This window comes from Bidens hawaiensis, unplaced genomic scaffold (assembly GCF_021521415.1).
Source record: "Bidens hawaiensis isolate Kalapana, Puna unplaced genomic scaffold, B.hawaiensis_p1.1 tig00019940_1, whole genome shotgun sequence".
Taxonomy (NCBI): domain Eukaryota; kingdom Viridiplantae; phylum Streptophyta; class Magnoliopsida; order Asterales; family Asteraceae; genus Bidens; species Bidens hawaiensis.
This window is the reverse complement of record NW_027493030.1, coordinates 146,700-173,210: the sequence shown is the minus strand read 5'-3', so window position 1 is coordinate 173,210 and position 26,511 is coordinate 146,700. Positions and strand designations below refer to the sequence as shown.

General features: G+C 39.4%; 1 pseudogene across 1 annotated transcript; it reads right to left on the bottom strand.

Moving 5' to 3' along the window:
• Nucleotides 1-8,060: 8,060 nt before the first annotated feature.
• LOC143559567 (cadmium/zinc-transporting ATPase HMA2-like) lies at nucleotides 8,061-25,596 on the bottom strand (annotated as a pseudogene). The gene is made up of 9 exons (XR_013139961.1): nucleotides 25,483-25,596; nucleotides 24,715-24,972; nucleotides 10,126-10,223; nucleotides 9,800-10,055; nucleotides 9,569-9,706; nucleotides 9,179-9,497; nucleotides 8,897-9,099; nucleotides 8,645-8,838; nucleotides 8,061-8,567 (listed from the first exon to the last, which is right to left on the bottom strand). The product of XR_013139961.1 is annotated as a cadmium/zinc-transporting ATPase HMA2-like (transcript).
• Nucleotides 25,597-26,511: the final 915 nt, after the last annotated feature.

Genomic DNA, 26,511 nt, shown 5'->3' with positions numbered 1-26,511 from the left:
ACCCTCCAAAGTTCACAGGTCTTGAAGGAGCCACCGTGATGCTCCAATGGCTCGAAAAGATTGAAAACACTTTCCTCCATACTCAATGCCCCTCAGACAGACGAACCCTGTACGCTTCCAGTGTCCTGGAATCCAGAGCGCTTACGTGGTGGAATGGAGTAGCTCATGCGCGTGGCGCAGAAGCTGCTTCCAGCATGCTCTGGGAGGAATTTAAGGAAATTCTTACGCGAGAATTCTGCCCTCCCAACGAAGTTAAGCGCCTGGAGGAGGAATTTTGGAATCTTAAGCAATACAGCGGTGAAGCGCGCGAGTACGCGACGCGCTTCCATGAACTAAGTTTGCTTGTCCCTCACCTTGTTACCCCTTCCCGCCGAGCCATAGAGAAATTCCTTGGGGGTCTTCCCATGGAAATTCAAGATTCTGTATGGGCCAGAAACCCAGTTACCCTCTCTGACGCCATTGAGTTGGCCGCTGTGCTCAGCGACAACCATGTCAGAGCAGGAACCCTGTTCCTGCGGGGAACTGAGAAGACCAAACTCACCAAGACTGCCCCTGAACCAACAGAAACCAAACCTGAACCCTCAAACCGTAACAACCTCAAGCGCAGGCGCAAAGCCTATGCGCTTACCAACCCGCCCATTACCCAACAACCCATTTATCAACCTCCAGTTTACACGCCTAACCCACTGTCAGCCTACCCAACTCCCCCTGTAGTTCACAACTATGCCTTAACCAATCCAGCACTCCCTGCCCCACCAACTAAGAAACCTTACACAGGAAACCAACCCCTTTGCCCAACCTGTAGACTTCACCACCCAACTCAGACCCCGTGTCGACAATGTAACCGATGTGGCCGCATTGGTCACTCAACCGAATACTGTAGAGTCCCTCCCGCCAACCCAATTGCGCCAACACCACCAGTCTACCCGCAGAACCCACAATCAATCTACCAAAACCCACGACCCAGGTCGTGCTATAACTGCGGTGATCCCAGTCATTTCCGGAACGCGTGCCCGAGACTACAAGTGCAAATCACACAAGCGAATCCGGTGAACCAGATTTCGAACCAAGTGACGCGTGGACGAGCTTTTAACCTAACCGCGCACCAAGCGCAAGCGAATAATGACGTAGTTAATGGTACATTTTTGCTTAACGGATTTTATGCTTCTATACTTTTTGATACTGGCGCCGATCGAAGTTTTATCTCTCGCGCCTTCGAGCAGAAGCTTGCGCGACCGCGCAACGATTTAAAAGAAGATTTTTCAGTTGAATTGGCTAACGGTGAAACTGTTTTAATTAACTCTGTGATTAAAGATTGCACGCTTAACCTTAACGAAAACGATTTTCTGATTGACCTCATCCCCATGCCTCTTGGAAGCTTTGATGTTATCATTGGTATGGACTGGCTCTCGAAGAATCGCGCCGAAGTTATTTGCGCCAAGAAGATGATTCGCATTCCTCGAGAAAATGGTGATCTTCATATTTACGGCGAAAAACCCTCCAGTGGTCTTAAACTTATGTCTTGCGCCGAAGCCCAAAGACTCATGCGGAAAAGGTGTATTGCATTCTTAGCCCATGTGGTTAAACCTGCTGAAGAAAAGAAGCTTCGCGATATCCCTGTTGTGCGTGATTTCCCTGAAGTTTTTCCTGATGATCTTCCTGGTATCCCTCCCGCTCGTGAAGTCGAGTTCCGTATTGATCTTGTCCCTGGTGCTTCCCCCGTAGCTAAATCTCCTTACCGTCTTGCGCCCGCTGAGATGCAAGAATTGGCAAGCCAACTTCAAGAGTTGACTGCTAAAGGATTCATTCGCCCTAGCTCTTCGCCCTGGGGTGCTCCGGTGTTGTTCGTTAAAAAGAAAGATGGATCGTTTCGCATGTGTATTGATTACCGCGAGTTGAACAAACTCACCATTAAAAACCGGTATCCCTTACCGCGTATTGACGACCTCTTTGATCAACTCCAAGGTGCCTCTTGTTTCTCGAAGATTGATCTCCGCTCTGGTTATCACCAGTTGCGCATCCGCGATGAAGATGTTCCGAAGACTGCTTTTCGAACTCGTTATGGCCATTTTGAATTCTTGGTCATGTCCTTCGGTTTAACCAACGCACCCGCCGTTTTCATGGATCTAATGAATCGGGTGTGTAGGCCTTTCTTGGATAAATTCGTGATCGTGTTTATCGATGATGTTCTGGTGTATTCTAAGACCAAGGCCGAGCATGAGCAACATCTCCGATTGGTATTGCAAAAGCTCCGAACCGAGCAGCTCTATGCTAAGCTTTCCAAGTGTGAATTCTGGTCTGATGAAGTACAGTTTCTTGGTCATGTTGTTAACAAGATGGGTATTCATGTCGACCCATCCAAGATTGAAGCAATCAAGAACTGGATTACGCCATCCTCTCCTTCTGAGATCCGTTCCTTTCTGGGCTTAGCTGGTTACTACCGGCGATTCATTTCGAACTTCTCGAAGATCGCTTTGCCTTTAACAGCTCTAACGCACAAAGGTAAACCGTATATTTGGGGCTCGAAGCAAGAAGAAGCCTTTCTAACGCTCAAGCGTTTGTTGTGTGAAGCTCCTGTTCTTGCGCTACCTGAGGGTAATGATGATTTTGTCGTGTATTGCGATGCATCCAACCAAGGTCTCGGTTGTGTTCTTATGCAACGAGGCAAGGTTATCGCTTACGCATCAAGGCAACTCAAGGTTCATGAAAAGAATTATACAACTCACGACCTCGAGCTTGGTGCAGTTGTTTTTGCCTTGAAGATCTGGAGACACTACCTTTATGGTACTAAGTGTATCCTTTACACTGACCATAAAAGCCTTCAGCATATCTTCGATCAAAAGGAACTTAACATGAGGCAACGCCGATGGAACGAACTCATCAGCGATTACGAATGTGAGATCCGGTATCATCCTGGTAAGGCTAATGTGGTAGCCGATGCGCTCAGCCGAAAACCCTGCCAGCTTAACTGTATCTTGCCGCGCACGCAGCTTCACTTCGCGCCGATTCAAAGCAACCTTGAATCGCGTATTCGTGACGCGCAGCGCGCATCCATCTGTAATGGTAACCTTCGCGCCGAGTTAGCGTGTGGCGCGGAAGCACTCTTTGTCCCTAATCTGAGTGGAATTCTCTGCTATCTTAATCGCATCTGGATTCCCTGTGATGAGAATCTTCGCGCTGATATCCTGAGTGAAGCGCACAAATCTCGGTATTCTATTCATCCTGGCGCCGATAAAATGTACAAGGATTTGCGCATTACTTATTGGTGGCCCGGTATGAAAAAGGATATTGCTGTGTTCGTAGCTAAATGCCTGACTTGTTCTAAAGTGAAAGCTGAACACCAACGCCCATCTGGTTTGCTCGAACAACCATAAATTCCTACGTGGAAATGGGAATGTGTAGCGATGGACTTTATTACCAAGTTACCTTTGACAGCAAGCAAACATGATAGCATTTGGGTAATAGTGGATCGATTGACTAAGTCTGCTCACTTCCTGCCCATTCGTGAAAACTACCGTGTTGAGCAACTCGCGCAGCTTTATGTCAAGGAAATTGTCTGCCGCCATGGTACTCCTTTGAGCATCATATCCGATCGCGATGGCCGTTTTATATCTCGCTTTTGGAAATCTCTCCAATTTGCGCTAGGAACTCGCTTGGACATGAGTACGGCATATCATCCTCAGACTGACGGTCAGTCTGAGCGAACTATTCAAACTCTTGAGGATATGCTCCGATCTTGTGTTCTTGATTTTGGAGGTAATTGGGATTCGCACCTGCCTTTGATCGAGTTCTCTTATAATAACAGCTATCATTCCAGTATTGGTATGGCCCCATTTGAAGCACTTTACGGTCGTAAGTGCCGCTCCCCGATCTGTTGGAGCGAGGTGGGTGAAACTCAAATCACAGGACCCGAACTTGTTCAAGAGACAACCGATAAAATCGCCAAGATCCGTGATCATCTGCTGACTGCCAGAAGCCGACAGAAGAGTTACGCAGATCGTAGGCGGAAGCCTCTCGAATTTCAAGTTGGTGATCTTGTTCTCCTCAAAGTGTCGCCTTGGAAAGGTGTTGTCCGCTTTGGGAAGAAAGGTAAGCTTGCTCCTCGTTATGTTGGTCCATTTAAGATTCTCGCGCGTGTGGGAAAAGTTGCCTACAGACTTGACCTGCCGCCCGCGCTCAGTAATGTGCATCCAACGTTCCATGTATCCAACCTCAAGAAGTGTTTAGCTGACGAGAACCTTCACATTCCACTTGATGAAGTTCAAATTGATGAATCTATGCATTTCGTTGAGAAGCCTGTTGAGATTATGGATCGCGAGGTTAAGCAAACCAAGCGCAGTCGTATCCCTATCGTGAAAGTTCGCTGGGAGTCCAAGCGCGGAGCCGAGTTTACATGGGAAAGGGAAGATCAAATGAAGATCAAGTACCCGCACCTGTTCTCTGCGCAACCTACTTCGAGATAAATTTCGGGACGAAATTTCTTAAAGTAGGGGAGACTGTGACATCTGCCCGATCCGACCCGACCCAGGTACCCGTTTCTCTGACCCGATCTCTTTCTTTTATGATTTAATATTTATTTATACTTATATTTTATTTTTAATAATAATAATATATATTTCCTTCCCGCCTCTTTCCCTCTCCTTCTCTCTTTCCGCCTTGTTTCCCTCTTTTTCTTCTCTTTGCTTGTCCTTTGTTCCTTCCCGCCTAAGGTTGTCTGCGCAGCTTCACGCGCCAGACCCCTTACAAGGAATCCTGCGTGAAGACCACCTGTTTCAGCGATACGCGAGACGAACTCTTCTCGCAGCGCGCTAAGAATTGTAATTCTTCTCGCAGCACGCTAAGAACGGTAGTTCTTCCCGCGACGCGCTAAGGATTTGTAGTTCTTCTCGCAGCACGCTACGAATCGTAGTTCATCCCTCGACGCGCGAAGAATTATAGTTCTTCCCGCGGCGCGCTAGGAATTTTAGTTCCTCCCGCGGCGCGCTAAGAAATATGATTCTTCCCGCGGCGCGCTTAGAAATATTGTTCTTTCCGCGACGCGTTAAGGTTAGTTCTGTCTGCCTTCGCGCTCGCGCTCTCTTGACCTTCTGTGTCTGCCTTCGCGCCTTAGCCTTCTCGCGCTAAACCCTTGTTTTCTTCTGTTTAAATCTAGCCGTTTGCTTTTGTGTTATCTTATCTTTTGTGCTGTTGACCTAATCTGCTTTGTCTGAAAAGTTACTTTCGGCGCAGCATGCGCACCAACCCCATTGGTTGGCAGAAAAAGTGACTGACATTATCTTTTGAGATCTGCTTTTGCCATGCTTGACCAGTACCTTTATCTGACCCGCCCATGCTTTTTACTATTCCCTGTCAGCTTTATCTTGCCCCCTGCAGCTGCCATATCTTTTGATATCTTTTACTTGCTTTTTGATATCTTTTGCTTGATCCTGTTAAAGATCCTTTCCCCTTTCTAGGGATTATGTCTCCTAAGGTTTCTCTATAAATAATAGTATTATTTTTCCTAACACTACACACACAAAACACTTAATCTCTCCTGTTCTCTTGCCCCTTGCTCTCTCTGCCGTCTTCCTCTCTGCCTCCGTCTTCCTCCCTGTTCTGCCCTGCTTTTTCGGTAATATATATTATATATAATAATTTACTTATTAATTATGCTAACTTATAATCAAGACTTAAAACCAATCATTAAAACAATAATCTTATTTATAGGTTAACTTGTGCTTGTTTAAAGTTGGTTCTTGCTTTATCTTACACCGCATCGTTTATCAAGTGAGTAATCTCGTACCTAATCCCTTTTTGCTTTTAATGTTTTGGGATGATCATGTGTTCATACAAACTTAGAGTCTTAAACTTGTTTATGAACTTTAGTCGCGCAGTATCCCATGTGTTGAGGACGTTTACTTGGCTGTTTATTTGTATGTGTGTATCATTAACCGCTTTGTTCGGCCTATTCCGCAGTTTTCATGGATCCATTAGATGAACACGGGAGACCTATCGTTTACGGTTTTCTTTGTTTACACTTGCACAGATGTTTTCTCGTTTTTGTGCTCAATTGGGAGCACGGATTGAACTATGAACTATGAGCTATGATCTATCTAGGCTTGATCACAATCTGATTGCACCCTTGTTAAACATCAGACATACACGTGTTGCGCGCAGATTTATTATTATCTATGTATTGTATTAAACTTGATTTCTCACCAACACGCAAGTGTTTGACGTTTATTTTAACACATGTTCAGGTTTGCAGTAGCTGTTTTGGAGCTTGTGGACACGTAGGACGTTTTTACTTTTGGACCTAGAATTAAAATGTATCAAGACAAGTTAATGTTGTTTGAATGTTATAATTTATAATATATTGATTTATGTTTGATTTATGTTCTTTATTTTCCCCGCTGCGCGTGCGCGATAAAATGTGTATTAATAAATATTGACACCAATAGTGTCGTGAGTAATGAAGCAATATGTGGCGCCCCGATGTATAATCCGCCTTTGGTCGGGGTGTTACAATAAACACGATAATACTCCAAATGCACATGATTACATTATTAAATCGTATAGTACATGAGATTACCCAAATCAGTATTTGCTCTCTAGGATTATGGTGGCTCTCAAAGTCCTCAACAACTTCTAACCCTAAAATGATTAAACATTAACTATATATAGGGTTACCATAAAAGGCTCAAAGGCCAAGCCCAAATAAGCCTAAACTAGCCTAACCGAAATCCCTGGTGTTACTAGAAAAACCGAAATCCCATTACACCATCACAACCATAATGCAATTCTTCAACTCATCTTCGTTTATTTCACTTTAGTCTTGATCACGTCGTTGGCTTTTGATATGAGTCAGTCTAACATGACCCGTAATGATGGAGGCGGTGGAGGCTATTGGTGGTGGTGAAAGAAAGGAGGCTAGTGGAAGGGGTGAAGGTGGCAATAAAGGCTAAAGTGGTGGAGGTATGTAGTGGTGTAGACTGTGGTTATGAAATGGTGATGGTGGTGCTTTTGTCTGTATGTTTGTGTATGTGTGTGTATATATATATATATATTATTTGTTTATATATATATATATAATTTTTTGTTAGGTTTTTATTATTTTTCTAATTAGGTATTTTTCACATTGCATGCCACATAAGCAAAAAATGCCACGTTAGCAAAAAAAAACTAACGGGGTTAGGGTCCGTTAAGTTCAGGAGTGACAAAAGAAAAGAAGTTATAAGTTGGAAGTGGTGGGAGACAAATCATTAGTTGGGAGTATTATCTACCAACGAGTGAAAGTTAAGAGTATTAAAAACCCATATCCCTATTTTATAAGGTGAAATGTAAAAATTGGAGAAATTGGGACCATATAAAAAGCTACTTTACCCATTTCTCCAACCAACTCTTCATAATTTAAAAACCCACTTGTAAATAAAGAGAATTCTCTCTCTACCAAACCCCCATTTTTTACCTTTCTATCTTTTCTTTCTTACAAACTAAGATCCGAGATCCGAGTGTTGTTAATAATTTTCCCTAGCTAACAACACGGATTGATCCGAGTAAAGTTGTTGAATCCATCCAAAGAAATGTAAACTAACTATATGGTAGTTATGACTGTTACTAGTTTAGGCGAATAAATATCAAGAGAATAATAAATCGCATAACATCTTCGGAGAGATGAGTGGGGTTCACCTGTATAAGCATTTTCATAGTTTTATACAGTAACTAACTTTTCCACAAGTGTATTAGTCTCATAGGCCCACAAACCGTCTAACAATATCAGTATATCACAACCACATATTAACATGTAAATCAAATTTCCAAACTGGCAACAAAGTACCCATGCATTAGCATGGCAATCAAATTCCCAAACGGGCAACAATGTTTATATTACACCGACGCATTAACACGTCAATCAAATTCCCAGCAATGTTTTTTTCACGCCAACAATATTTATTCAATCACAATTTCTGATAAATATTCCTTCTTGTCAATGAGCGGATGGACTAACTCATTATATTCCATTTTGGATGTATCAGCACGGGCACAGCAAGTGTCATTTTCTTGTACCAGGGGCCCTTGTACAATATTTTCAGGACCACAACAACTATCCTTCTTCTAAGCGTTAGTAGCAGACACACACTGCTGCGTTGTTTTGGTGCTTCCCGCGGATGTACCTCGTAGCAGAAGCATGCTGTTGCAAATGACTAGCAAACAGGTCCCGACATCAGCAAGAACGGCAGCCCAAACTAAGGGGTGGCCCGCGATAGCTAATGCAATTACAGCAGCCTTGGTGACTATGGCAATGGATATATTTTCAAATATTTTGTGCGGGTTTTTCTGGCGAGCCTCACGGCTGCTGGGACTTTTCTGATATCGTTTGACATTAGGATGATATGTCTGATCTCGTTTGCTAAAGCAGATCTGGACACGCCCATCGAGATACCGATGTCTGCTGTGGCCAAAGCAGGCGCGTCATTTAACCCATCCCCAACCATGGCTGTTTTGGATTCCTTTTGGATTTCCTTGATAATTTTGGCATTATCTTGAGGTAAAAGCGGTGCATGAACCGCGTACAATGCACCTCCTAACTGAAAAAGCAAGAGCATTTTAGGCACAGAGAAACCAAGAAAAGTTGAGAACAGAGACACTAAAGTTTGATGTTCACCTGTTTTTGTGCGTGGTCAGCTGCAGCTTGACAATCTCCCGTTAGCATCGCGGTTCTGATCCCCATTGATTTAAGTTCTTCGAGCGCCCCCTTTACTCCGATTCTACATGAATCAGAGAGACTGAAGATTCCTGCAGCGGTTGATCCCAAAAATATGTATCCAATCGAGTTCCCTTCACTCCCGCTCCTTGGAACTGACAGAAAACAAGTTAGAAAATATTATATTTAGAGAAAACATAAGGCGATGTTTACCTTGTGAGCACCCTGCTCTGATGCCAATCTTTTGGTCTCCAACATAAACATCCTGTCCATCAATCTTTCCAAAAATGCCTTCGCCCGGAAAATCATTAAATTCCTCCACGTTGTCCGGCTGTGGTTCGACTGACTGAGCGCGTACATAGTCTACAAGCGCTGCAGCCATTGGATGGCTAGACTTGCTCTCTAGGCTCGAAACCCTAACCAAAGAAAGAAAACAAAAAGAAGATAAATAGGACAGTTTATTTCAAACAATTTAGACAAAGAGTGTAAACGTACCAATATAACAATCTGTGATCGTTAATGAGGGGATGGAAGTTGGACACAGAGAAATCTCCCTTAGTGATGGTGCCGGTTTTGTCAAAACAAATAGACTTGACCGTAGAAAGGATCTCGAGGTAGTCCGCCCCTTTAACCAGAAGTCCAGATGTGGCTGCCTTTGACAATGCACAAAATGCTGCAACGGGTGTAGACAAGATAAGCGCACATGGGCATGTTCTTACCAGAACCACCAAGGCTAAGTGATACCATTTTTCTACATCATGAACCCGTAAGGCGGCAGGTATTCCAGCTAAGCATGCGGCTACTACATACACAGCTGCACGACCCACATATGTTAAAACCTTGTTATTATTAGTTGTTGTTTATAATTGTACAAAAGAACTGTACCTGGGGTTTAATACTTGGAGATTTTGTCTACATATCTTTGAGTTTTTGACTTATTATTCTGAGCTTCCTCAACAAGCTTTTCCATCTTTGCTACTACACAAGCCTCAGCTAGTGCGGTAGTTTTAACAGTGATATAGCCTGATAAAACTCAAAGGTAATATATAGTTTTCTATAATGAATATGTGAAGAAGCCAGATCTTCTTTACTTAGTTGGTTTAGAACATAACAAACCATTTAGATTGAGTGTGCCTGCCCAAACATTGGAATCTACTTGTTTGGAAACAGGAAATGATTCACCAGTCAAAGCCTTCTCATCAACTTCAGAATTCCCGTCCACAACTACTCCATCAATGGGAATCATGGTCCCTGCCTTAACAGCAAGCCTGGTATTGACCAGCACTGCCTTAGTGTTGACTTCTTCACCAGTCTCAGCTAACACAACGGTTTCAGGAGCTATGCTCATCAATGCTGACATCACAGCAGTGGCCTGCATGTATAATTCCCATGAAATTAGTAGCAAGCGCGCGTGTGTGTGAGAGATGGTGTCGCAAGCAAACCTTGTGACTGGCCCTTGCCTCGAGCCATTCTGATAAAGTCAACAAAAACGCAATCGTCCAGGCTTCCCAGTAATCCTTTAGGGAAATAGATCCTCCAACTGCAAATGTTAGCAGGGGTCTGTTAGTGTTATGTTAAGAAGGTTCAATTCATTCTACTTAAACTCCACTGTGGATCGTATTAGTATATAAACTAAACTTATTAATATTTATATCAAGTATAGGGGTTTTATTGTAATTATTGTATTTAGTAGGGTTAATATGTAATTACTTGGTCTATAAATAAGGAATGATGTCAGACAAATTAACGATCGTGTATTAAGTATATTCCATCGCATATTTTCAGTATTTTAATTCAAGAATCAGTTTGTGTATATCATCTTGTTCTAATTGAATCGTCAATTGTGTGATTTGTTCGCTGATTACCAACAGTGGCATCAGGGCCAAGGTTTGAGAAGCCTGTGATAATCAGATCGATCTGAAGCATCAATTGATTTGGGAATTCATTTTGTGAACGTCACTGGTTATAATCAAATAATTGGAATTAATCTGTGTGATTAATTGAATCGATTAAGGGCCGTGAACAATTGATTCTGGTTAAGAGTTGTAATAAGTTGAAATCAAGAAAACCCATATAATTGAATTGATCAATTAAAGGAGATTCTGTCTCAGTCAACAAATTGATCAGGAAATCAATTCAATTAGAAATCATCTGATTGCCATAAACTATTTGTGTTTTTTGTTGTCTTGGATCTCGATGAAAAAGAGGCCATTGTTGCCTTTTTTGTTTTATTTTAGTAACTGATCAATTGGCAGTTCTTGTTATCAAGAAAATAATTTTGAGGAAAATTGTATAGTCATCAACCAAGAAAAAGGGCTGAACGAATATTTTTAATCAAGAAACTAATCAGGGTTGTGATCAGAGATTGTGCTTGCTTTGTTGTGTGTTACAATCAGAATTTAAGAGAAAAAAAAGAACCAGAAATCAGAAACATCAAATATTGTACGATTAAGTTTCTAATTCATTTTTTCTCTAGTTAATAGAAGGGCTGATTTTGTTTAGAAAAATCAGAAAAGTTAAAGATAATCGGTTTGATTTGTTTTGCAACCGAAAAACCCAAGTATTGTTGTCGGTGGAGACGAACAATTGGTTTTGATTTTCCTTGCAACCGAAAACCCAAACCCGGATACTATTCTTGGTCGAAGCGGTTGGATAAACCAGTATACCGTTTGTGTTTTGAATAGTTGGCTTAGGCAACGGATAAACCCATGCACTGTTGTTGGTTGAGACAAACAGTTGGTTTAGACTTGCCTTGTTAAACCCGTGTACTATTTCTGGGATTAACAGTTGGTTTGTTTATAACCCGAAACTGTTTAGATTAAAGTTGACAACAAAATTTTCTAAATTTTAATAGTAAATTTATCAAGATTGCGAAAAAGAAAACTCGTAAAATGGTCGAGTCCAAGGATAAAGAAGTTGTGACTTCAAAGGAAGGAGGGACATCAATGAGTATTCAATGCCCTGTGTTAAACTCCACATATTACACCATTTGGGCTATAAAGATCAGATCGATTTTTAACGTCCATGGAATTTGGGAAGCCATCAAACCAAAAGAGGTCAGCGAAGTTGATGAGAAAAAGGATAATACTGCAATTGCATTACTATTCCAAGCGATTCCAGAAAAAGATGTATATAAAAATATACATCTTTTTAGCATCAAATAATCTCTAAAAACTGCAACTTCTATCATATAATATAGTTACAATAACTACGTATCATGTTAAAATGTATTTTCAGGTGAATCCAAGCCTCAAACGAAGAAACGAATGAAAAGCCAAAGAAAAACCAAAGAAAACAGCAAAACATGGGGCTGTGCTTCAGAAAACATGGGGCTGTGCATCAGGAAACATGGGGTTGCGCTTTTGGAAACACGGGGCTGTGCTTTTGGAAGCACGGAGCCGTGCTTCTGGTCACTTTTCAGAAAAGACAAAAAAATCTACAAGAAAAGACAAAATAGTGAGCAGCTGGACACGAGGCCGTGCTTTTGGAAACACGGGGTCGTGCTTACCTCTCGGAAACGACAAAAAGAATTAGCACATGTCACTAAAAAGCACGGGGGCGTGCCTTAGGAAGCATGGGGCCGTGCCTACCTTCCAGAAAACGACAAAAATAATTAGCACACGTCACTAAAAAGCACGGGGGCTACGAAAGCACGGGGCCGTGCTTCTCACTCCAGATTGCCTATAAATAGTGGCTCATATTGCACTCATTTGGTGTGCCTTGAAAAGAATTCTATCCGATTTTCTCTTATAAAAACACACACTAACACTCATATAGAAGATTTAGTGAAGAGTTTGAAGGCTTGGAGGTCATCACCATCAACCATCATCATCATCTATCATCACCATCATTAAGAAGGAAGATTCATCTACATTTGGTTAGATTATTCTAAGTTTAATCATGTATTTGTTATCATCATTCATCTTAATGTTTATCATCATGCTCATTATGAGCTAAACTCCTTTTACCATCTAAAATCTACGAAGAAGCTTTGTTTTACTTGATAATTATACAAAACATGTGGTGTAGTCTAGTAAAGTACATGGTTATATTACAATTATCTTTTGATGAGAATTGTTTCACCATCTTAAATCACTAATTCAAAGTTGGTGGTTGTCAATTTTATTGGCAATCGTTCATGATCGATTCATGTTCTTGAAAGATAGAAATACTTTGATACATTATCGAAACATGGATCCTTATATTGTACTTAAAAATGATGAGATATAAGTTATGATGTATTTCTCTAAGTCTTGGTAATCCAAAAATGGCTTTGCTTAGGATATCATTTTAGTTAAAGAAATCATATGTTAATTGAATGTGTATTATAACCTACATAAATCAACCAATGGGAGGTTGTGTGAGTTAACTACAACCACCCGAAGTTGTTAGAATTGGTATTTGAGAAATCGAAGTCAATCCTAATCTTTCTACTTTACGAAACTACTTGCCAACTTAAATTGACATCATTGAGGTAGCATGACATTAGGAAAGGATGGACTTTAAAATGCGCATGTTACCTCCTTAGTGGCAAAGATGCTCACTTAAGGCTTAAGGAGCTGTCTATCATATATTGCTACGGCAAGTTTACCACATGTTTGAATATTAATTATCAATGCTAAAATGGAGTGGATTCTTGATCTTAGATGGTAACCTTCGTATAATTGAACAACTCGTTTAGAATTTCTTGTCTTGGTCACCTATATATTATATATAAGTATTTATATTTTATAAAAAGTTCAAAAATTAACCCCAAAATGATTAAAACCTCTGATTAAAGTAAACAACGATTTATCATTAGAAACATTTGTGTCCACGGATCGATACTTGATTCTTACCAATACTATTCTACATATACGATCGTACACTTGCCTATTTTGTGTATGTTTAGTCTTTGTAGAAATCACTTTTATAAATTTAAAACACGATCTTGTGCAAAAGCAAACCATCCCATCCCTTTATATTTTACCACGCGCACGCACTGCACGCATCAAGTTTTTGGCGCCGTTGCCGGGGACACGGTACGTTTCTAAGAACAATCCAAGTTTTAAATTAATCATTGTTTATAATTATACAAATTTTTAACTTCTATTTAATTTATCTTTATTATTTTTTACTAAATACTAAAATATATAATTTTACGGCTAGCCTACTTTTTATCTTTATTTTACTTTAAATTAATTAATTTAGAACTTAGTTTAGTTTAAAATAGCTTAGCCTAATTTGTTGTTTAACTTAGACCAATCTTAGCTAACTTTTACTTTAGTGTTTAATTTTGATTTAGTCCCATGTATGTCCTCTACTTTTGAGCCTGAGCTTGTTTCTCCAATTTCTGAACCGAAACGATTCTTTCGTCGACGAGCACGTAAACGGGACTGTAGAAACCGCCCAAGCAATCAAAGACGAATCAATAGACACCACCACATCAGGAGAAAATCAAACCGAAGAAATGATGGCGGCCCAGAACAATGAGCCGAACATGAGCCAATATGCCAAGCCAACTCTCGAAGGCTACAGCAATGGAGTGGCTCCACCCGAAATCATCGAAAATTTCGAAATCAAATCAAGCACCATTTATATGGTAGAAAATTCAGTTCAATTTCATGGTCTCCTCGACGAAGACCCTCTTTCTCACATATCTCGATTCCTACGAATCTGCAGAACCTTTAAAATCCAAAACTGTTCAGACGATCAAATCAAGCTTAAACTCTTTCCTTTCTGTCTAAGGGGCCAAGCCCTAGAATGGATAGAATCTATTTCCTCTGGTTCCATCACCACTTGGGACCAGATGGTTGAACAGTTTCTCCTCAAATATTTTCCGCCCAATAAAACTGCCAAATACCGAGCCAGCATTACCGGATTCCGGACCGATGATGATGAATCGTTACACGAAGCATGGGAAAGATACAAAAGTCTTCTAAGAAGATGTCCACGTCATGGACTGAGCGTATGGTTACAAGTTCAAACTTTCTTTGACGCACAATCCAGTCAAAATAAACAGGCCATCGACCAGATCGCTGGTGGAGACCTGGGATCCAAATCACTTAACTAAGCATTTGAAGTCCTGGAGAAGGCCGCAAAGAAAAGTTTTGCTTACAACCCACCAAGATCTACACCTACCCATAAAGGAATTCACCACGTTGATTCTAACACTCTTGTCACAGCACAACTTGAAGCCCTTTCTAAAAATTTCGAACAACTTCAAGCCGAGCTATCAAAAACCAGACTCGCCTGTGACAATTGTGGAGGAAATCATAAGACGAGTGACTGTAAACAAACCATCATGGCCATGGAAGAAGTCGATTTCATCACTAGACAGAACAACGCTTTCAGCAATAACTACAATCCAGGATGGAGAAACCACCCAAATTTCAGTTGGAAAGACGGAGGTAACACTCAACCTTTACCCGGATTTGAAAAGAGACCGATGAATAAATCTTTCCAGCCTAAACCTCAATTTCAAGATCAAAGTTCTAGTAGCCATCAAAACCCAAGCTACTCAAAGATCGAAGAAATGCTAATCCAACTCATGACCAAAACAAATGAAGCAGAGAAGAAGGCTGACTCAAGAGCTGTTGATATCAGCGGAGTATTATTAAAACATGAAGCCGATCTCAAAATTAAACAAGCATCACTTCAGAACCTAGAAACCCAAATCGGAAAAATTGCTCGACAATTATCCGAAAGACCACCTGGCACTCTTCCAAGCAACACAATCACCAACCCGAATGCAACAGCTAACGCCGTTACACTCAGGAGCGGTACAACTACTGTTGTCTCACCTGCTTCAGAACCAGTTAGGAGAAGAAGTCTCCTAATGAAACATAGGAGAGGCTGACCCCAACAAACACAGTACAGCCTAAGGAGCCAGTCCGAACTTATGTTCCGCCTATTCCATACCCCGGAAGACTGAAGCAGGAGCGATTGGAAGCTCAGTATGGGAAGTTTCTAGAACTCTTTAAGCAACTCCATATCAACATCCCCTTCGTCGAGGCTATTGCTCAGATGCCAAAATATACCAAGTTTCTCAAAGAAGTGCTGACAAACAAAAGGAAGCTGGAGAAGCTCTCGCATGTCACCCTAAGTGAAGAATGTTCAGCCGTCCTCTAAAGCAAGCTACCGACAAAAATGACCTATCCAGGGAGCTTTACTATCCCTTGTCTCATAGGAAATTTATCTGTTAGCAATGCCCTGGCTGACCTAGGAGCTAGTATTAATTTAATGCCTTATGCGGTTTTTGCAAAACTAGGGAGAGGAGAACCAAAAGCCACCTGCATGAGCATTCAGTTAGCTGACCAATCTGTTAAATATCCTCGGGGCATTGTTGAGAACCTTCTTGTCAAAATTGACAAGTTTGTTTTCCCAGTAGATTTTGTAATTTTAGACATGGAGGAAGACAAAAGCGTACCTCTAATTTTAGGAAGACCCTTTTTAGCCACCGCAAAGGCTATTATTGATGTTTGCATCGGCAAACTCACTCTCAGGGTCAATGACGAGGCAATCACTTTTGACATAGGAAAATCTATGCAATATCCACAACATCACGATGACACATTATACTGTGTCGACATCATCGATTCTATCGTGAGTTTCTATGTGTGGAAATCCTCCATTAATACCTCATTAGAAACACAAATCTTAACTGACACTATTACCAAACCCATTTTAGAAAACAATAATCTCAATACTGTCAATAACTATCAGGAAGCATCGGAAATAGTATATGAGATCACTGAAAGCAATGAAAAATCAAAACCATCAATCGAAGAACCACCAGCCTTAGAATTAAAAGAACTACCAAACCATCTCGAATACACCTTTCTTGAAAAAGACTCTCAACTCCCAGTAATTATTTCATCTCACCTTTCTAAAGAAGAGAAAGACGAACTTCTTTAGGTTCTCAAAAATCATAAGAAGGCTATCGCATGGAAAATCATGGATATCAAGGGCATCAGCCCCTCCTTTTGTACTCACAAAATTCTCATGGAGGAAGAATATAAACCGGTGGTCCAACATCAAAGACGTCTCAATCCCAACATGCAAGATGTGGTGAAGAAGGAAGTAATCAAACTGCTTGATACCGGATTAATCTACCCAATCTCATATTCATCTTGGGTAAGTCTCGTTCAAGTAGTACCCAAGAAGGGAGGAATGACGGTCGTAATGAACGAGAAGGACGAGTTAATACCAATGAGTACCATCACAGGCTGGCGAGTTTGCATTGACTACCGGAAGCTTAATGATGCCACAAGAAAAGATCATTTTCCACTTCCTTTTATCGATCAAATGCTTGAACGTCTATCTGGAAAAATGTTCTATTGTTTTCTTGACGGATTTTTCGGATATTTCCAATTTCCCATTGCTCCTGAAGATCAGGATAAAACCACATTTACATGTCCGTATGGAACCTTCACCTACCGAAGAATGCCATTTGGACTATGTAATGCTCCAGCCATCTTCCAGCGATGCATGGTGGCCATCTTTCACGAAATGATCGAACACTCTATGGAAGTATTCATGGAAGACTTCTCAGTCTTTGGAGACTCCTTTGATCATTGTCCGAAAAAATTTAGACAAAATGTTGGCTAGGTGTGAAGAAGTAAACTTAGTACTCAACTGGGAAAAATGCCATTTTATGGTCAAAGAAGGCATCGTTCTAGGTCACAAGATATCCTAAGCAGGACTAGAAGTTGATAGAGCCAAAATAGAAACCATATCCAAACTTCCACCACCAACTTCAGTCAGAGCCATTAGAAGTTTTCTAGGACACGCAGGCTTCTACCGCCGCTTCATAAAAGACTTCTCCAAAATTGCTAGACCTATGACCAAACTTCTGGAGAAAGACGCACCATTCGCCTTCTCTGAAGAATGTGTTGAATCATTCAACATATTAAAAGACAAACTTGTCAACACACCAATCATGATTACACCCGATTGGACCTTTCCATTCGAAATCATGTGCGATGCAAGTGACTTTGCAGTTGGAGCCGTACTCGGACAACGCAAAGAAAAACACTTTCACCCAATTTACTATGCCAGTAAAACTCTTAACGATGCACAAGAAAATTACACCACAACGGAAAAAGAGTTACTAGCAGTAGTCTTTGCTTTTGAAAAATTTAGATCCTACCTAGTTCTTTCCAAAACCATAGTATACACCGACCATGCCGCCATAAGATACCTCTTCAACAAACAAGATGCAAAACCCAGACTCATCCGATGGATTCTACTACTCCAAGAATTCGACATTGAAGTTAAGGACAAAAAAGGAGCAGAAAATGTAGCCGCATACCATCTTTTGCGCTTAGAATGCCCAGCTTCAAAAGGACACCACGAGGAAATTATCAATGATAATTTTCCACATGATGTTCTCATGCAATCCAAGCAGTCATGCAGGAGGAAGTTGAAAGTCCTTGGTTTGCCGATTTCGCGAACTATCTGGTTTGTAGAATCCTAAGAAAATGGCTAACTCATCAACAACGGAAGAAATTCTTCTCCGACCTTAAGTTCTATCTGGGAAGATCCATACTTGTTTAGGATAGGGGCCGATTAGGTTGTTCGTAGGTGTGTAGCGGGAAAGGAGGCCTTAGATATTCTCAAACACTGTCATGAAGGACCTACTGGTGGGCACCACGGTACCGCCACTACGGTCAGAAAAGTGTTTGATGCAGGATTTTTCTGGCCCACCATATATAAAGACACACATGCTTTGATCCAAGCATGCGATGCTTGTCAAAGAGCCGAAAACATTGCAGCAAAAAATGAGATGGCTCAAAAAGGCATTCAATTTTCTGAGGTCTTTGATGTATGGGGAATAGATTTCATGGGCCCATTTTCTAACTCATTCAGAAATAAGTAATCCTTGTAGCAGTCGTACGTGTCTAAATGGGTAGAAGCACAAGCTCTTCCCACTAACGATGCTCGAGTAGTTGTACGATTTCTGAAAAAGTTGTTTTCACAATTCGGTACTCCAAAAGCGCTAATCAGCGACAGAGGTACCCACTTCTGTAATACCTTAATGGACAAAGTCTTAGCACGATATGGAGTTCACCACCGTTTGGCAACACCATATCACCCTCAGACCAGTGGGCAAGTAGCAGTCTCGAATTGGGGAATTAAAAGGATCCTAGAAAGAACCATAGGAATGAATCGCAAAAATTGGGCAGAAAAATTAGATGACGCTTTGTGGGCCCTTAGGATAGCCTACAAAACCCCCATAGGAACAACACCCTTCAAACTTGTTTATGGGAAAGCATGTCATATACCCGTAGAACTAAAGCACAAAGCTTACTGGGCTCTCAGAGAAGTGAACTTTGATCTAATGTCCGCCGGTAAAAACCGGAAAGATCAAATTCACGAACTAGAAGAACTAAAAGCACTGGCATATGAAAATTCCTGGTCTTACAAAGAAAAGACTAAACGTTTACACGACGCCCATTTAAAAGGAAACAAAAAATTTCAAGTTGGCGATCGTGTATTGTTATACAAAACACGTTTACGTCTTTTCCCAGGAAAGTTGAAATCTCGTTGGACAGTTCCACACATAGTTGAATCAGTTTTTGACTACGGGACAGTTGAGATTTCAAATTCTGACGGCCACAAGCTCAAAGTTAATGGACATCGATTAAAACCATACATAGATGGACCATTCGAGACCGTCTCAGAGGTACTAATCCTCCACAAAAACCGATGAACATATTGGGAGTAGGGTCTAGCCAAGACCCTGATTAAACTAGGCATTGTAAATAAATAAAATAATAATAATAATAATAAATATATAATAATTGTGATTTGAATGTTTGTTAGTTGTTTGCAGTTATATTACTTAGGTACACTACAGGAAAACGGACGAAAAATAGGGGACGTTCTGTCAAAATTTCGTTAGACCGTAGGGAAGTTCCTTTCCATTTTACCCTCCATACTTCATATGAATCTTATTATTAATCATTTTATGAATCTTTTCACATTGAGGACAATGTGAGATTCAAATGTGGGGAGGGGAATTACTTGACCAATTACTTGCTCAACTAATTATAAGATTCTCTAATAACAAAATTTTTGTAGCAAACAAAGACTGGCTTTATAACAAAACCTAAAGAAAAATCCAAGAAATTTTTTTGCAAATAACCAACTAAAAAATTCTACTATAAACTAAAAGTGAAAAAGTAAAAAGAAGTTTTGTAATATTGAGAAGAAATTTATGCAAAATATGGCGTTTATACCCAATCCCTCCGTTACTGTGAGATAAACCTCATGCCATATAAATATTTTTTCGGAAGCTTTGAGTGAGTCATATGTTTCGTGTGATTTAGAACTTGTCGCAATTATTCATTTCAAGACCGTACGAAGCGTTGTATAAGGAAGAAGGTAATATTGTCACAATCCCATCGAACCATTCTTCAAATCACAAAACCAAAAACCTTACAAAACCTTACCATACCACTTTATCCCTCTCACCGGTAAAATACAACACTGGTCTTTTACCGGCAGACCCTAAAGAACTGGAAATGCATTCTTTCGATTTCAATTTCCTTTGTTGCATACATTTCGAAAAGCCTAGGCTGCCTCCAGAACTTAGGGAGAGAATCTTTCTCTTTAGAAATGAGGTGAAGAAAAAGTGGCGCCAAGACGAACAAAGGCCACCATTTTGTGGAGTTTCGAAAAGCGCAATGAAAAGAATAGCAAAAATATATGAACAATGCTTAGGATACGGAAACTGATCCCACGAAGGAAGATGTAGAAAAAGTCAAACTCAATCTCACATAAATATACCGAACTAATGAGGGTGGGGGCTATTAGGCTCAAAGCCGAACGATCCATTAGAGTTGGGAGTTATGTTCATAGCAGGATTGAGGAAGAACTGATCCACATCCTCGACAAAACTGGTCTTGACGATCTGACCTTAAAAGAGTCACTTGTAAAAAAAATTAAAAAAATAATAATAACTCGCAATCGGGAGAAAGGAGCTAACAGTTGAAGACATCTTAAGACTCCCGACAATCAGCAAAAGTTGTATTTACCATCCTCATCCTCATTAACCTAAACCTCTGAACCACCACAAAATACCAAATCCCTACACTCACACAAAACCAACCCAAATTACCTTCTGATCTATGCAACCCTTCACAAAGGTGGAGATTTGAACTTGTTGCAAGCTTATTTTTCACAGGTTACATCTTGGCTAAGAGTGTTCACATACATACATCACAGATATGATCAGATATAAAACCAAGAGTGAGTGAACATTGTGAGAACGTGACGTTTTACATAAACAGAAGCTCATAAAAACAAATCGCCTTTTTATATATCACTTCATATATTCTTATGATTTAAGGTTGGTTATTTTGTTCCCATTTTCTTGGAACTCTTTTAGGGGATGTTTAAGCTATGGTCTTAACTTGCTATTTTTAGAGAATATTTATAAGTAGCTTGCTTGAGGACAAGTAAGGTTCAAGTGTGGGGATGTTTGATGTATATAAAAATATACATCTTTTTAGCATCAAATAATCTCTAAAAACTGCATCTTCTATCGTATAATATAGTTACAATAACTACTTATCATGTTAAAATGTATTTTCAGGTGAATCCAAGCCTCAAACGAAGAAACGAATAAAAAGCCAAAGAAAAATCAAAGAAAACAGCAAAACATGGGGCTGTGATTCAGGAAACATGGGGCTGTGCTTTTGGAAACACGGGGCTGTGCTTTTGGAAGCACGGGGCCGTGCTTCTGGTCACTTTTCAGAAAAGACAAAAAAATCTACAAGAAAAGACATAAAGAATTAGCACATGTCACTAAAAAGCACGGGGGCGTGCCTCAGGAAGCACGGGGCCGTGCCTACCTTCCAGAAACGACAAAAATAATTAGCACATGTCACTAAAAAGCACGAGGGCTACGAAAGCACGGGGCCGTGCTTCTCACTCCAGATTGCCTATAAATAGTGGCTCATGTTGCACTCATTTGGTGTGCCTTGAAAAGAATTCTATCCGGTTTTCTCTTATAAAAACACACACTAACACTCATATAGAAGATTTAGTGAAGAGTTTGAAGGCTTGGAGGTCAGCACCATTAACCATCATCATCATCTATCATCACCATCATTAAGAAGGAAGATTCATCTACATTTGGTTAGATTGTTCTAAGTTTAATAATGTATTTGTTATCATCATTCATCTTAATGTTTATCATCATGCTCATTATGAGCTAAACTCCTTTTACCATCTAAAATCTATGAAGAAGCTTTGTTTTACTTGATAATTATACAAAACATGTGGTGTAGTCTAGTAAAGTACATGGTTATATTACAATTATCTTTTGATGAGAATTGTTTCACCATCTTAAATCACTAATTCAAAGTTGGTGGTTGTCAATTCTATTGGCAATCGTTCATGATCGATTCATGTTCTTGAAAGATAGAAATACTTTGATACATTATCGAAACATGGATCCTTATATTGTACTTAGAAATGATGAGATATAAGTTATGATGTATTTCTCTAAGTCTTGGTAATCCGAAAATGACTTTGCTTAGGATATCATTTTAGTTAAAGAAATCATATGTTAATTGAATGTGTAAATATAACCTACATAAATCAACCAAGGGGAGTTTGTGTGAGTTAACTACAACCACCCGAATTTGTTAGAATTGGTATTTGAGAAATCGAAGTCAATCCTAATCTTTCTACTTTACAAAACTACTTGCCAACTTAAATTGACATCATTGAGGTAGCATGACATTAGGAAATGATGGACTTTAAAATACGCATGTTACCTCCTTAGTGCCAAAGATTCTCACTTAAGTAGGACTGTTTAAAGGGTAAGACCCGACCCTTTTACCTAATACCCTACCCGGACCCTTTACCCTTTTAGGAAGAAACTTGGACCCGAGACCCTACCCTCTAACTAATAAAAGGGTCGGGTATAAATAAGGGTTTCAAGGGTCCAACCATTTACTCTTTAAGACAGTAATCACATCTCCTTTTTCTGCATTTACAAGTTGTATATCTCATAAATGACTTTAATATATGAATCATAGAACAATTATACTTTCATTTAATAACGTAGTAAAATTTAACTTCGAAAGTTTATCAATCATTTGAATTGATACAAACAATATTCACATTCACAAATTACTTGTAGACCACAATTCAGTGATTTTCATATATATGTTTCCATTTAGTAGCATGACCCTTTATTTTTATTTTTCTTAGTAGTTGGAAATTTCTGATGAATCATATGAAATACAAACCTCTCATAAATTTTATATTAATCGTGAATCTGATGTATATCTATCTGGTAAAAGGGTCAAGGGTTTGAAAAAGGGTCGGACCCTTGAAACCCTTTCACCCTTTAAGGTGAAATTTAAATACCCTTTACCCTACCCATATTATTTATTCGGGTCTAATTAAGGGTTTTAAGAGTCGGGTAACCGGGTTTCAAGGGTCCGACCCTTAACTTGCTCACCCCTACACTTAAGGCTTAAGGAGCTGTCTATCATATATTGCTACGGCAAGTTTATCACATGTTTGAATATTAATTATCAATGCTAAAATGGAGTGGATTCTTGATCTTAGATGGTATCCTTCGTATTATTGAACAACTCGTTTAGAATTTCTTGTCTTGGTCACCTATATATTATATATAAGTATTTATATTTTATAAAAAGTTCAAAAATTAACCCCAAAATGATTAAAACCTCTGATTAAAGTAAAACAACGATTTATCATTAGAAACATCCGTGTCCACGGATCGATACTTGGTTCTTACCAATACTATTCTACATATACGATAGGTACACTTGCCTATTTTGTGTGTGTTTAGTCTTTGTAGAAATCACTTTTATAAATTTAAAACACGATCTTGTGCAAAAGCAAATCATCCCATCCCTTTATATTTTACCACGCGCACGCACAGCACGCATCAGAAAACATGGTATTGCAAATTTACTTCGGCCAAAGAAATTTGGGATGCATTAAAGGTTCGACATGTTGGAGTTGACAGAGTTAAAGAAGCGCGTTTAGAAACACTCGAGTCAGATTTTGAGACTCTAAAAATGGGTGTTGACGAGTCGCTTGATGTGTATGCCGGGAAAATAAGTGAGATTGCATCACAAGCGAGCAATCTTGGGCATATATTAATGACAAGAAACTGGTCCGAAAGCTACTCAGTTCTGTACCAGAAAAATTCATACAGATTGTTGCTGCGACCGAGCAGTTTGTGGATCTTGGTGTAATGCCATTCCAAGAAGCCGTTGGAAGGTTAAAGGCTTTCGAGGAACGCACCGAGAAGAAAAACAAGGAGGTAGACATGCATGACAGACTTCTATTCACTAAAGAAGAAGGAAAAGAGAAAGTAAATGAACAAAAGTGTGAACATTGCGGTCATGAAAGTTCAAAGCAAGAAAACAAAGAACGTGGTCGAGGCAAGCATGGGAAGACTTGGAAGAATAAACATGGAAATAAAGCCCAACAGAACAAGGATCACATAAAATGTTTCAAGTGTAATGAACGTGGGCATTTCAGGATTGAATGTCCAAATTGGAAAAGAAGGGAGGAGGCAAACTTGATCTGGGATGAAGATGACGAACCAACGCTACTGTGATGGCAACCGGATCTTGAAGAAACGAAGACCTCACTTAAACTAAGTTTAGTTTAAGGGGGAGTATTAGTATATAAACTAAACTTATTAATTTATATTAAGTATAGGGGTCTTATTGTAATTATTGTATTTAGTAGGGTTAATATGTAATTACTTGATCTATAAATAGGGAATGATGTCAGACAAATTAACGATCATGTATTCAGTATATTCAATCGCATACTTTCAGTATTTTAATTCAAGAATCAGTTTGTGTATATCATCTTTTTCTAATTGAATCGTCAATTGTGTGATTTGTTCGCTGATTACCAACAAATCGTTACATGTTATAACTCTTTTCTTTTATTATGATGAAAACGTTGAATAGTCATCCGAATAATAACATTTTCAGCTATTACTTATATATGCAGCTGAGATATTGATAGATATAGTGTACCTGCAATGAGCATGAGAAGGTTGATGTCGAATGTAAGGTTCCGCAGCGATGCAATAGCTTTCAAAACCAGGGGTATGATTCCCACAGCTACAGCTCCAAGAGCCAGCCATTTAAATGGTGAATAAATATACTTGAAAAACGATAGCAAAAGCAGCACCCCGCACACCACTGCATAAGGGCTTGGCCACTTGTTTCGGTAGCTTTGATCTCCTTTCACTCTCGCGTTCGCTTCTAACCGTGCTTGGTTTAGCACTTTAACTATTCAAACAACACAAAAACAAACAATTACTTCACGTCAAAGAACATTAACATCTTTTCTAATTTTCCCTTAATCCAAAACGTTTTTTATCTTACATTAAATTTAGAATAAAGTATTCGAATGTCGGTTTGAAATAGTATAAGTTAAGTTAATCAAGCAGTACACAAAAGAACAAACTATTAGACGTGATATACATCAAATAGCATTAACAGCTTTTCTCTGTGATAGAATATTCAGACTTTAATCCAATAATTTATTTATTTATTTTTTAGTTTTGAAATAAAAAGAGGTGAGTACTGGTTCAGGTAGTACTACCAGCAACAGGTCAGCGAAACATGACAGGGAAACAATATTTAAAAAAGAACTGCTACGTATTCCGAACATAAATAATATTACTAAAAAATTATATATTATTATTATTATTTTAGTTTATTGTTCATTTCAGATGCAGATATGAAGCAGTGGTTCTTAATCTAAACATAAACATAACTGAGGGAGGGAGACTTTACCAATTTGAAGCTGTGAGATGACGGAGACGTCGTGAAGAACGGTGGTGGGAACGATGACGGTGACATGATGCACGCCTTCAAGAGGTTTAAGAATCCTCTCGATCAATAAAACCTCGGATGTATTAAACATGCGATATTACTTTATGAAGGGCGGTTCCATAAAATCTTATGGGTGGCTTGGAGGAGATTATTTTTAAATAATAATTAGTTTATTATTTAATTTGATAAGTTAGTCGTATCTTTTTAGTCCTATTTGTTTTTGAGTCAAATTATGTATTTGATATAGAATAGGATTGTGAACCGTGGGGTATATATGTATACCCTTGTATTGGTGTTTTGTTGAGATTTTAGTTTGTCTTTTATCAATAAAGCATAATCATTAGTTGGTTTATTCTGTTTGTGTCAATTGCAATCAGTAGCTTGAAGATCAAAGCAATTTGTTTCTGTTTCGGTTCTGGTTGATCAGCAAAAATAAACAGTTGCTGCAGTTCGTGTTCTAAACTGCGGTGTAATTATCACTTGTGAAACGATTCCAAGTTTAACAGGATGAACAACATAAACCCAGCACGTCGAAATAGCTTCTCTCCAGATCATTTGATGCTTCTCCCGCCATCTTTCCCAAAACCCTCTAATCAAATCACTTATGTGGGAAAAAGAGTGGCTAATATTAGTACAAAGATAGAGCTTTTTAAGATACGAACATGGCGAGCAAATCACTCAAACACGGAATACAGAATTCGGAACAACCTGCGGGGGCTCGATGATTGCAGAAGAAGAGAAGACCATCCTATATATATAGTGCTACTGCTAACCACCAAATTGTCTTATATCCTAATTTCGTTTTATCTCTTATTTAAAAATGAATAATCATATATTTTAAAACATGAACGGCTGATTGCATGCCATTCATACATATTACAATTAAGTTCATTTTCTTTTCATTATTCGTATTTAAAATCAATATACAAAGTTGAAGATAGCAGGTAGTGGTGGAATCCAAAGATTTTTATAATTGTGATTCATTGTGTC